Below are 11,393 nucleotides of genomic sequence, written 5' to 3' on the forward strand. Positions count from 1 at the left end.
ATAGATTCATCAATCTCATCGAGTTCTACTTTTCTTCCAGTCACTTCTTTAGTGAGAAATTCTTTCTCAAGAAAGGTTCCGTTCTTAGCAACAAAGATTTTGCCTTCGGATCTGTGATAGAAAGTGTATCCTATAGTTTCCTTAGGATAACCTATGAAGACGCATTTCTCCGCTTTGGGTTCTAGCTTGTCCGGTTGTAACTTCTTTACATAGGCTTCGCAACCCCAAACTTTCAGAACGACAGCTTAGGTTTCTTATTAAACCATAATTCATACGGTGTCGTTTCTACGGATTTTGATGGTGCTCTATTTAAAGTGAATGCGGCTGTCTCTAATGCATAACTCCAAAATGATAACGGCAAATCAGTAAGAGACATCATACTACGAACCATATCTAAGAGAGTTCGATTACGACGTTCGACACACCGTTTCGTTGAGGTGTTCCCGCGGTGTCAATTGTGAAAGTATTCCGCATTTCTTTAAATGCATGCCAAACTCATAACTCAGATATTCACCTCCACGATCAGATCGTAGAAATTTGATCTTCTTGTTACGTTGATTTTCTACTTCACTTTGAAATTCCTTAAACTTCTCGAAAGTTTCGGATTTATGTTTCATGAAATAGATATACCCATATCTACTCAGATCATCTCGTGAAGGTTAGAACATAACGATAACCACTGCTACGATGCTACGCTCATTGGTCCACATACATCGGTATGTATGATTTCCAATAAGTCAAGAGCTCGCTCCATCATACCAGTAGAATGGAGTCTTTGTCATTTTTCCCATTAGACATGCTTCGCATCTATCAAGTGACTCAAAGTCAAGTGATTCAAGTAATCCAACACTATCGAGTTACATCATGCTTTACACTCCAATATGACCAACACGACACATCCACATATAAGTAGAATTATCATTTAGTTTAATTCGCTTAGCATCAATGTTATGTATATGTGTATCACTACTATCGAGATCTAACAGAAATAAGCCATTCTTTTGTGGTGCTCGACCATAAAAGATATTATTCATAAAAATAGAACAACCATTATTCTCAGACTTGAATGAATAACCGTCTTGCATTAAACAAGATCCAGATATAATGTTCATGCTCAACGCAGGTACATAATAACAATTATTTAGGCTTAAAACTAATCCCGAAGGTAGATGTAGAGGAAGTGTCCCGATCATGATCACATTGACCTTGGATCCGCTTTCCAACGCGCATCGTCACTTCATCTTTCAAATAGCTTGTCGTTTATTCTTTAGTTCCTCGTTTCGAGTTACAAATATGAGCAACCGAACCAAAGATCAAATACCTGTACTAGAACGAGAACTAGTGAGATAAACATCTATAACATGTATATCAGATATACCTTCTTTCTTCTTCTTGACAAGGTCGCTCTTTAGATCAGCCGATACTTGGAGCAATTACGCTTCCGGTGTCCCTTCTCCTTGCAGTAATAGCACTCAAAGCATCGTGCTTAGGGCCGTTCTTAGGTTTCATAGGAGGCGTGGCAGCTTTCTTGCCACCCTTCTTGAATTTTCCCTTAGACTTGCCCTGTTTCTTGAAACCGGTGGTCTTGTTGACCATCAACACTTGGTGCTCTTTCTTGATCTCAATCTCAGCAGCTTTTAGCATGCCAAAGAGTTCGTGTAACTCCTTGTTCATGTTCTGCATATTGTAGTTCATCACAAAGTTCTTGTAACTTGGTGGCAGTGATTGAAGGACACGATTAATCCTCAGTCTGTTAGGAATCACTATTCCCAAGTCACTGAGTTTCTTCGCATGCCCGGTCATGGCGAGCATGTGCTCACTAACGGAGCTGCCTTCTTCCATCATACAGTCAAGAAATGTTTCGATGCTTCATAGCATTCCATCGCCGCATGAGTCTCGAATATAGCTTTCAGCTCATTCATCAACTCATGAGGATCATGGTGCTCAAAACGTTTTTGAAGATCGGATTCCAGCATCGCACAGATGGCACATCGAACTTGAGAGTACCGAGTTTTCCGAGGTGCGTACACAGGTTTTACTTCATCGGATTCATCTTCGGCTGGCGGGTCACCGAGCGGTGCATCGAGCACCAATTGCGGATGTCCGCCAGAGAGGAAGATCCTCACATGACGGAACCAATGGGTGAAGTTGCTACCGTTGCTCTTAAGTTTCTCTTTCTCTAGGAACCGATTAAAATTGATTGAGGACGCCATCTCTACAACATATATTTGCAATAGTTTAGACTAAGTTTATGACAAATTGAGTTCAAATTTTAATTCAACATAATTAAAACCCTAGGTGAACTCCCACTCAAAACAATATCCCTCGCATTGTCTTAGTGATCACACGAACCAAATCCACCGCACCTAAACCCGATCATCACGAGAAAAGGTGTGATTTCAATGGCGAACACTCATAGTGTTCATCATATCAACCATATGATTCATGCTCTACCTTTCGGTATCACGTGTTCCGAGACCATGTCTCGTACATGCTAGGCTCGTCAAGGCCACCTTAGTATCCGCATGTGCAAAATCGTCTTGCACTGTTGTATGTACTTATCGAATCTATCACACCCGATCATCACGAGATGCTTCAAACGATAAGACTTAATAACGGTGCTACTAAGGATGAACACTTTATTATCTTGAGATTTTAGTGAGGGATCATCTTATAATGCTACCGTCGCGATCTAAGCAAAATAAGATGCATAAAAAGGATTAACATCACATGCAGTTCATATGTGATATGATATGGCCCTTTTGTTCTTGTGCCTTTGATCTTCATCTCCAAAGCACGGATATGATCTCCATCATCTTCGGGCATGATCTCCATCATCGTCGGCGTAGCACCAAGGTCAATGGCACCGTCTTCATGTTTGTCCTCCATGTAGCAACTATTACAACTACTTTGAAATACTACTCAACATGAAATTTAAAGACAACCATAAGGCTTCGCCGGTTGCCACAATACAATAATGATCATCTCATACATATTCATCATCATATCATGGCCATATCACATCACCAAACCCTGCAAAAACAAGTTAGACGTCTCTAATTTGGTTTGCATATTTTACGTGGTTTAGGGTTTTCGAGAGAGATCTAATCTACCTACGAACATGAACCACAACGTTGATACTAATGTTTTCAATAGAAGAGTAAATTGAATCTTTACTATAGTAGGAGAGACAGACACCCGCAAAGCCTCTTATGCAATACAAGTTGCATGTCGAACGAGGAACAAGTCTCATGAACGCGGTCATGTAAAGTTAGTCCGAGCCGCTTCATCCCACTATGCCATAAAGATGCAAAGTACTCAAACTAAAGATAACAAGAGCATCAACGCCCACAAACCATTGTGTTCTACTCGTGCAACCATCTATGCATAGACACGGCTCGATACCACCGTAGGATAACGTTGCATAGAAAACAAAAATTTTCCTACCGCGAACACGCAATCCAAGCCAAGATGCAATCTAGAAGACGGTAGCAACGAGGGGGTATCGAGTCTCACCCTTGAAGAGATTCCAAAGCCTACAAGATGAGGCTCTTGTTGCTGCGGTAGACGATCACTTGCCGCTTGCAAAAGCGCGTAGAAGATCTTGATCACGATCGGTTCCGGCGCCACGAACGGGCAGCACCTCCGTACTCGGTCACACGTTCGGTTGTTGATGAAGACGACGTCCACCTCCCTGTTCCAGCCGGCAGCGGAAGTAGTAGCTCCTCTTGAATCCGACAGCACGACGGCGTGGTGTCGGTGGCGGTGTAGAAGTCCCGGAGCTTCGCTAAGCAAACCGGACAAGATGAAGGGGAGGAGCAAAGCTAGGGTTTGGGAGGGGGTGGCCGGCCACTCAAGGGGGGGCGGCCAAGCTATGGTCTTTTGGGGTGGCCGGCCCCCTCCCTTGGCCCCTCATTATATAGGTGGATCCCAAGTGTTGGTGTCCAAGTCTTCGAATAAGACCCGAAACCAAAACCTTCCATAGGAGGCAAACCTAGCCCAACTAGGAGTCACACCCCAGGGTGGGAATACCCCCTACCATGCGGGGGTGAGGGCCGCCCCCTCAGGTTGAGTCCACTTGGGACTCCACCCCCACTAGGGCTGGCCGGCCATGGAGGTGGAGTCCCTTGTGGACTCCACCTTCCTTGGTGGTTTCTTCCGGACTTTTCTAGAACCTTCTAGAACCTTCCATAGAACCTTCCGCGACATTTTATTTCACATAAAATGACATCCTATATATGAATCTTATTCTCCGGACCATTCCGGAACTCCTCGTGATGTCCGGGATCTCATCCGGGACTCCGAACAAATATTCGAACTTCATTCCATAATTCAAGAACTACCATTTCAACATCCAACTTTAAGTGTGTCACCCTACGGTTCGAGAACTATGCGGACATGGTTGAGTACTCACTCCGACCAATAACCAATAGCGGGATCTGGAGATCCATAATGGCTCCCACATATTCAACGATGACTTTAGTGATCGAATGAACCATACACATATATTACCAATTCCCTTTGTCTCGCGATATTTTACTTGTCCGAGGTTTGATCTTCGGTATCACTCTATACCTTGTTCAACCTCGTCTCCTGACAAGTACTCTTTACTCGTACCGTGGTATGTGGTCTCTTATGAACTCATTCATATGCTTGCAAGACATTAGACGACATTCCACCGAGAGGGCCCAGAGTATATCTATCCGTCATCGGGATGGACAAATCCCACTGTTGATCCATATGCCTCAACTCATACTTTCCGGATACTTAATCCCACCTTTATAGCCACCCATTTACGCAGTGGTGTTTGGTGTAATCAAAGTACCTTTCCGGTATAAGTGATTTACATGATCTCATGGTCATAAGGACTAGGTAACTATGTATCGAAAGCTTATAGCAAATAACTTAATGACGAGATCTTATGCTACGCTTAATTGGGTGTGTCCATTACATCATTCACACAATGACATAACCTTGTTATTAATAACATCCAATGTTCATGATTATGAAACTAATCATCCATTAATCAACAAGCTAGTTTAAGAGGCATACTAGGGACTTCTTGTTTGTCTACATATCACACATGTACTAATGTTTCGGTTAATACAATTCTAGCATGATATATAAACATTTATCATAAACATAAAGATATAAATAATAACCACTTTATTATTGCCTCTAGGGCATATCTCCTTCAGATTCAGTAAAGCAGGTTTAATTTCAAAGAATTCTGCTGTAGTAGCAGGTGGAGCAATAGGTGTGCATAAGAAATCATTATTATTTGTGGTTGTGAAGTCACACAACTTAGTATTTTCAGGAGTACCCATTTTAGCAATAGTAAATAAAGCAAACTAGATAAAGTAAATGCAAGTAACTAATTTTTTTTTGTATTTTTGATATAGGGAGCAAAACAGTAAATAAAGTAAAGCTAGCAACTATTTTTTTTGTATTTTGATATAATGAAGCAAACAAAGTAGTAAATAAAATAAAGCAAGACAAAAACAAAGTAAAGAGATTGGAGGTGGAGACTCCCCTTGCAGCGTGTCTTGATCTCCCCAGCAACGGCGCCAGAAAATCTGCTTGATACGCGTACAACACGCGTCCGTTGGGAACCCCAAGAGGAAGGTGCGATGCGTACAGCGGCAAGTTTTCCCTCAGTAAGAAACCAAGGTTTATCAAACCAGTAGGAGCCAAGAAGCACGTTGAAGGTTGATGGCGGCGAGATGTAGTGCGGCGCAACACCAGGGATTCCGGCGCCAACGTGGAACCTGCACAACACAACCAAAGTACTTTGCCCCAACGAAACAGTGAGGTTGTCAATCTCACCGGCTTGCTGTAACAAAGGATTAGATGTATAGTGTGGATGATGATTATTTGCATAAAACAGTAGAACAAGTATTGCAGTAGATTGTATTCGATTAAAAGAATGGACCGGGGTCCACAGTTCACTAGAGGCGTCTCTCCCATAAGATAAATAGCATGTTGGGTGAACAAATTACAGTTGGGCAATTGACAAATAGAGAGGGCATGACAATGCACATACATGATATGATGAGTATAGTGAGATTTAATTGGGCATTACGATAAAGTACATAGACCTCAGCATGCATCTATGCCTAAAAAGTCCACCTTCAGGTTATCATCCAAACCCCTTACAGTATTAAGTTGCAAACAACAGACAATTGCATTAAGTATGGTGCGTAATGTAATCAACAACTACATCCTCGGACATAGCATCGATGTTTTATCCCTAGTGGCAACAGCACATCCACAACCTTAGAACTTTCTCACATCGTCCTGCATTTAATGGAGGCATGAACCCACTATCGAGCATAAATACTCCCTCTTGGAGTTAAGAGTAAAAACTTGGCCAGAGCCTCTACTAATAACGGAGAGCATGCAAGATCATAAACAACACATGGATAATAGATTGATAATCAACATAACATAGTATTCTCTATCCATCGGATCCCAACAAACACAACATATAGCATTACAGATAGATGGTCTTGATCATGTTAGGCAGCTCACAAGATCCGACAATGAAGCACAATTAGGAGAAGACGACCATCTAGCTACTGCTATGGACCCATAGTCCAGGGGTGAACTACTCACTCATCACTCCGGAGGCGACCATGGCGGTGAAGAGTCCTCCGGAAGATGATTCCCCTCTCCGGCAGGGTGCCGGAGGCGATCTCCTGAATCCCCCGAGATGGGATTGGCGGCGGCGTCTCTGGAAGGTTTTCCGTATCGTGGCTCTCGGTACTGGGGGTTTCGCGATGAAGGCTATAAGTAGGCGGAAGGGCAGGTCAGGAGGCGTCACGGGGGCCCCACACGCTAGGGCCGCGCGGGCCCCCCTGGGCCGCGCCGCCCTAGTGTGGCGGCGCCCCGTGGCCCCACTTCGTCTCTCCTTCGGTCTTCTGGAAGCTTCGTGTGAAAATAGGCCCCTGGGCATTGATTTCGTCCAATTCCGAGAATATTTCCTCACTAGGATTTCTGAAACCAAAAACAGCGTAAAAACAAAGAATCGGCTCTTCGGCATCTCGTTAATAGGTTAGTGCCGGAAAATGCATAAATATGACATAAAGTATGCATAAAACATGTAGATATCATCAATAATGTGGCATGGAACATAAGAAATTATCGATACGTTGGAGACGTATCAGTGTCCATTAATCTCACAGTTGACTCCAAGGGTATGACCTTTAACAAGTCTAACCAACATCGAAGAACGCTGCAACACATTGATATCATTGTGAGATCCAACCACGCTAAAAAAAGTGCCAAATCCACAAATCATAATCTTCCAGATATTTAGTACCACACTGCATTGGTTGTTGTACCATCACTGCTATCCGTTTCTATGCATCACATAACGAAGGAATCAATGAACGAAGCAATTAATGAACGAACACTATCTGATTTTACCGATAAAAAATACGTACCATGAACTCATCTAGCCAAATCACCAAACATATAGCGTGTGAGGCGTCCACGGGGTGGTGTTGGCTGGATCTTTGTGCCGAAGAGCGCAGGAAACAGACAGCCGTGCGGGCGACCGGTACATGTGTGGGCAGGCATGTGACTGCGTCGGAAGGAGATGATGTGCTTGGCGGCAAGCTCGGGAACAGGCCGTAGAAGTGGTGGTGCAACCACAACCACCGTCGAGAGTGGGTGGCGGGGGCACAGGCTCGGCGACAAGCCGTAGAAGGTGGGGGCGGACATCGGCCTTGTTGCGCAGCGTGGCCGAGCAATCCCGTCGATGCGGGGTGGCAGCGGATGAGATTCACGGGGTGGGAGAGCCGAGGGCTTGCGCGGGAGGAGGGCGAGGCAGATGGAATGGTTGGGTGGCTGCCTAAAGGGACCCGTGTAGGCAATCCAACGTGGCGAGCACCACGTAATGAGTATAGATATATATACATACTGAGGCCATCAATTGTTACGTAGCGATAGCTCCTTAAGCCCAACTCTGGTTCCAATTTTATCTAGGTACGTATTCCGTACTCACTAAAGCCCAAATAGGCAACAGCCCATCAAGCTTACTGTCCTGTTTAGGGCTAGCAGTCGGACGGTCTTGGCCGATTCGCGCCGTCTATTCTCATCTCTGAATATGATCGAAGATTTGATTGATCCATCTCGCAGCGGACAGAGCGCTTGGGTGCCTGCCCAGCGCCTTGGACGGCTTGCCCGCGCAGCTTAGGCCTCGTTTGGCAACAGTGGATTCCAGTGTTTTGGAGTGTATAATACAACGTGTTTTTGGTGAATACACTTCCGTCACCCAATTCCCTTTCTCCCACCCAATACTCTCACACCACAATACTCTCCACCCAATCCCATCGTTTGGCACACAGGGATTAATCTGATCGCATTTGAATACAAACTGGGAGCAAATGGCATGTTGCATTGTGAAGTAATAAAAATCAAAACTATATACCATTCAATATGAAGTAAAATCATAAGCTTTACACAGACATTTCTTTATAAGCATTTCGAAGACAGTAACTTTATGATGCAGTGCAGCAGCATCTACAATAACACACAAGTATTCATAGAGAACATCTCATAACATGGCAAGAAGCATTGTGCACTTTGATGCTACAAAGATCTTAGAAGACTGAACAGGAGAAGCTATGGTGAGCACCTGAACCTGGTGTAATATCAAGTATTGTGCACTTTGATGCTACAAAGATCTTAAAAGACTGAACAGGAGAATCTATGGTGGGCACCTGAACCTGGTGTAATATCAATTATAGCTCCATCAAGTAACATCATGCACACACACCTCCAACAATATGTAATCATATCCATAAAACATAGGCAGGTCTGGAAAATAAATAGTGCAAATTACAGTGCTAAATTTAAATAGTGCAAATTGCAAATATATTAACATGGCACTTCTTGTGCTCAACTTTGGAAGCAGAGATGACAAATTCGCCAGTTCACAATCTTAGAAAACATACACTAAAAACTACTAGCTATGGAGCGTCCTCCTCTTGGATTCCTGAAGTTCAATTATGGTGCATTCCTGAAACAACAGAGGCATAAACAGTGAGTAAACTGTATATGTTACTTCAGACCGATGTCTTTAGTCTACCATTAGATCGACTAGTGTACGTGCATACAGTATACGACCGGTGTCTATATCGTTCATCAGATTACAACAGAGGCATAAAACGGAAAATATGTCACTGATGTTCATCATATTCAACTATGCTTAAACTTTAGTTGTAAGTCTTCATAAGAAGCATTATGTGAGATCATATAAAGAAAGAAGGCAAGCTTCTCTTCAACCTTGATCCTAGTATCTGATAGCAATCCTTCATCTCTAAGATAGTTTGCCAGCCATATAAAGATGTGAGGTTCCATTCTAAAAGCCACCAAACAGTCCTTAATATGGCCACTAAGGATTTCTGTGACTTTTCGCTTGCCATATAGGAAGGAGGGATGGCGTATAGTTTTTTCCACTTTATTACTAAGATGCACATACAGTGCTGGAATAATAAAGAACAACAACTCATCCTCATCATCGGCTTTCCTCTTTCTAATACGCTCTATGCTCTGTAGATCCATTCTATCAATGAAGAAAAACATGTACCACAAGATCAACAAAAATATATGCAGAAACAAGGTATACTATGTGTATACAACAATGAAAGAGCAAATTAAGAAACAAAGAATTGCTTTTACCTTTGCCAGGATGAGGTAAACAGCTCCAAGGGTCAGGCACAGGGTCCCAGCTTGGTGGACCCTCCTCCTCTTCGATTGAAATCCAATAAGGCTTGGGTTCCTGAAAAAGAGGCATAAACTGTTAGTAAGCTGCATATGTTACTGCATAAACAGGCATAAATGGTTACTAAACAGAGGCATAAATAGTTACTAAACAGAGGCATATAATCAGTGGACATGGACAAGTTCACTCACACAGATAAACATAAGCCTAAACTGAAGATAGACCAGACCGAGGATAAGTCGACGGTAAAAGGAAAATCTACAGAAATAACAAAATCGTGAACCAGAAGGCAACTATCCAACAGATATGAAATCATAACTACGAATCAACAAAGCCTAAATAGGAAGATGAGCAAACGGAAACTACTACGCTTTGTTTTAGCAGATGCAAGTCAACAATGTGTAAATAGTATGCTGACCAAGCAGACTTGTTTTAGCAGGGCAAGTCAACAATGTCTAAAAGCTTCAGGACACGACATGTCCAAGCCAGGACAGAAACAAAAACAAACACCGATAACGTCCATAACTTTGCATTTGAGTTATCTGACAGCACACCTATCAGTACTCATAGCAACCAAGCCCAACACTTAGCAAGATTCTGCAATATCAAGCTCGCTGAACGCCTGAAGTATAGACGCCTGAACCCCAGGCAGAGATTGTATGCTTGACCTGCTGTGAGAAACTACAAAGTACTCGCCATGTATATACCAAAACACCATACCAGAGCTCTGCTTGAACGCCTGAAGTATAGACGTGTTATGCCCTAACCCTCTTTTTGAGCTCAGCCGTAATTGATGGGAATTTCAGAACTAACAATGCATAACCATCGGTGAAGATGCCTACTTGAATATCATCAAATCCACAACATTTTCAGAGTATAACTGCACAACTACGGATCCTACAGGCAACTACAAGGCTCAACGAATTAAGCCAGATAAAATTTTCCATGCACAGGTAAGTCACAGAGTATAACAAATTCATACCGGAGTGAACGCCAGTTCAACGGAGCTGCTGGTGGCCGAGCTGACGGCGCAGAGGATACGGTGGTTGGAGGTTCTGTTGGGGGCGACGGCGAGGAGGCGGCGGGATCTGGCGACTGAAGAGGTCTTCGTGTCGAGGAGGTGGTGGCGGGAGGACGCGGTGGCGAGATCTGGCGGCGGCGAAATCTGACGGCGGCAAGATCGACCGCGCCGTCGGTGAAGCTCCACCGCGACGGTAGTTTTGCTGCAGCCGCCGCCGACGCGCGTGTAAGAAACGCGTCACCCTGCTCGCGTCTTGGAAACCCGTCGACCCGACGAGTTTGTGGGAGTTTTCTCGGGCTTACACGCCTCTATACCGGGCTGCCAAATGGGCTGTAGCGAGTATTTCTGGGTAATGGGCTAGGCTGGTAAAATACACGTGAATCCACCCAGAACCCGGGCTGCCAAACAAGGCCTTAGGGTATGTATAACGGGGCGCTTATGCCCAGGCGCTAGGAATAGATTACCGGTAGTTTCTTGCTATTCCCGGCCGTTTTTGAAGCATCGATGCACAATTAAGAGTCCGGCGCTGTGAATAACAATGCAAAATATGTTAGCTAGGCTGCCGGCGCTTGGCTGCATGGAGTAACTGACTCATTTAGCGCTCAGGTAAGAGGCTAGCAGTGTACATGCCCTTAGAAGTAG

General features: G+C 43.9%; 1 long non-coding RNA gene across 1 annotated transcript; it reads right to left on the bottom strand.

Moving 5' to 3' along the window:
- Window positions 1–8,633: 8,633 nt before the first annotated feature.
- Window positions 8,634–11,146, bottom strand: LOC139831356 (uncharacterized). Its single transcript, XR_011746067.1, has 3 exons — window positions 10,713–11,146; window positions 9,688–9,787; window positions 8,634–9,571 (listed from the first exon to the last, which is right to left on the bottom strand). It is a non-coding gene; the product is annotated as an uncharacterized lncRNA (long non-coding RNA).
- Between the last annotated feature and the right edge of the window lie 247 nt (window positions 11,147–11,393).

Source organism: Lolium perenne, chromosome 5, assembly GCF_019359855.2.
Source record: "Lolium perenne isolate Kyuss_39 chromosome 5, Kyuss_2.0, whole genome shotgun sequence".
Lineage (NCBI taxonomy): Eukaryota > Viridiplantae > Streptophyta > Magnoliopsida > Poales > Poaceae > Lolium > Lolium perenne.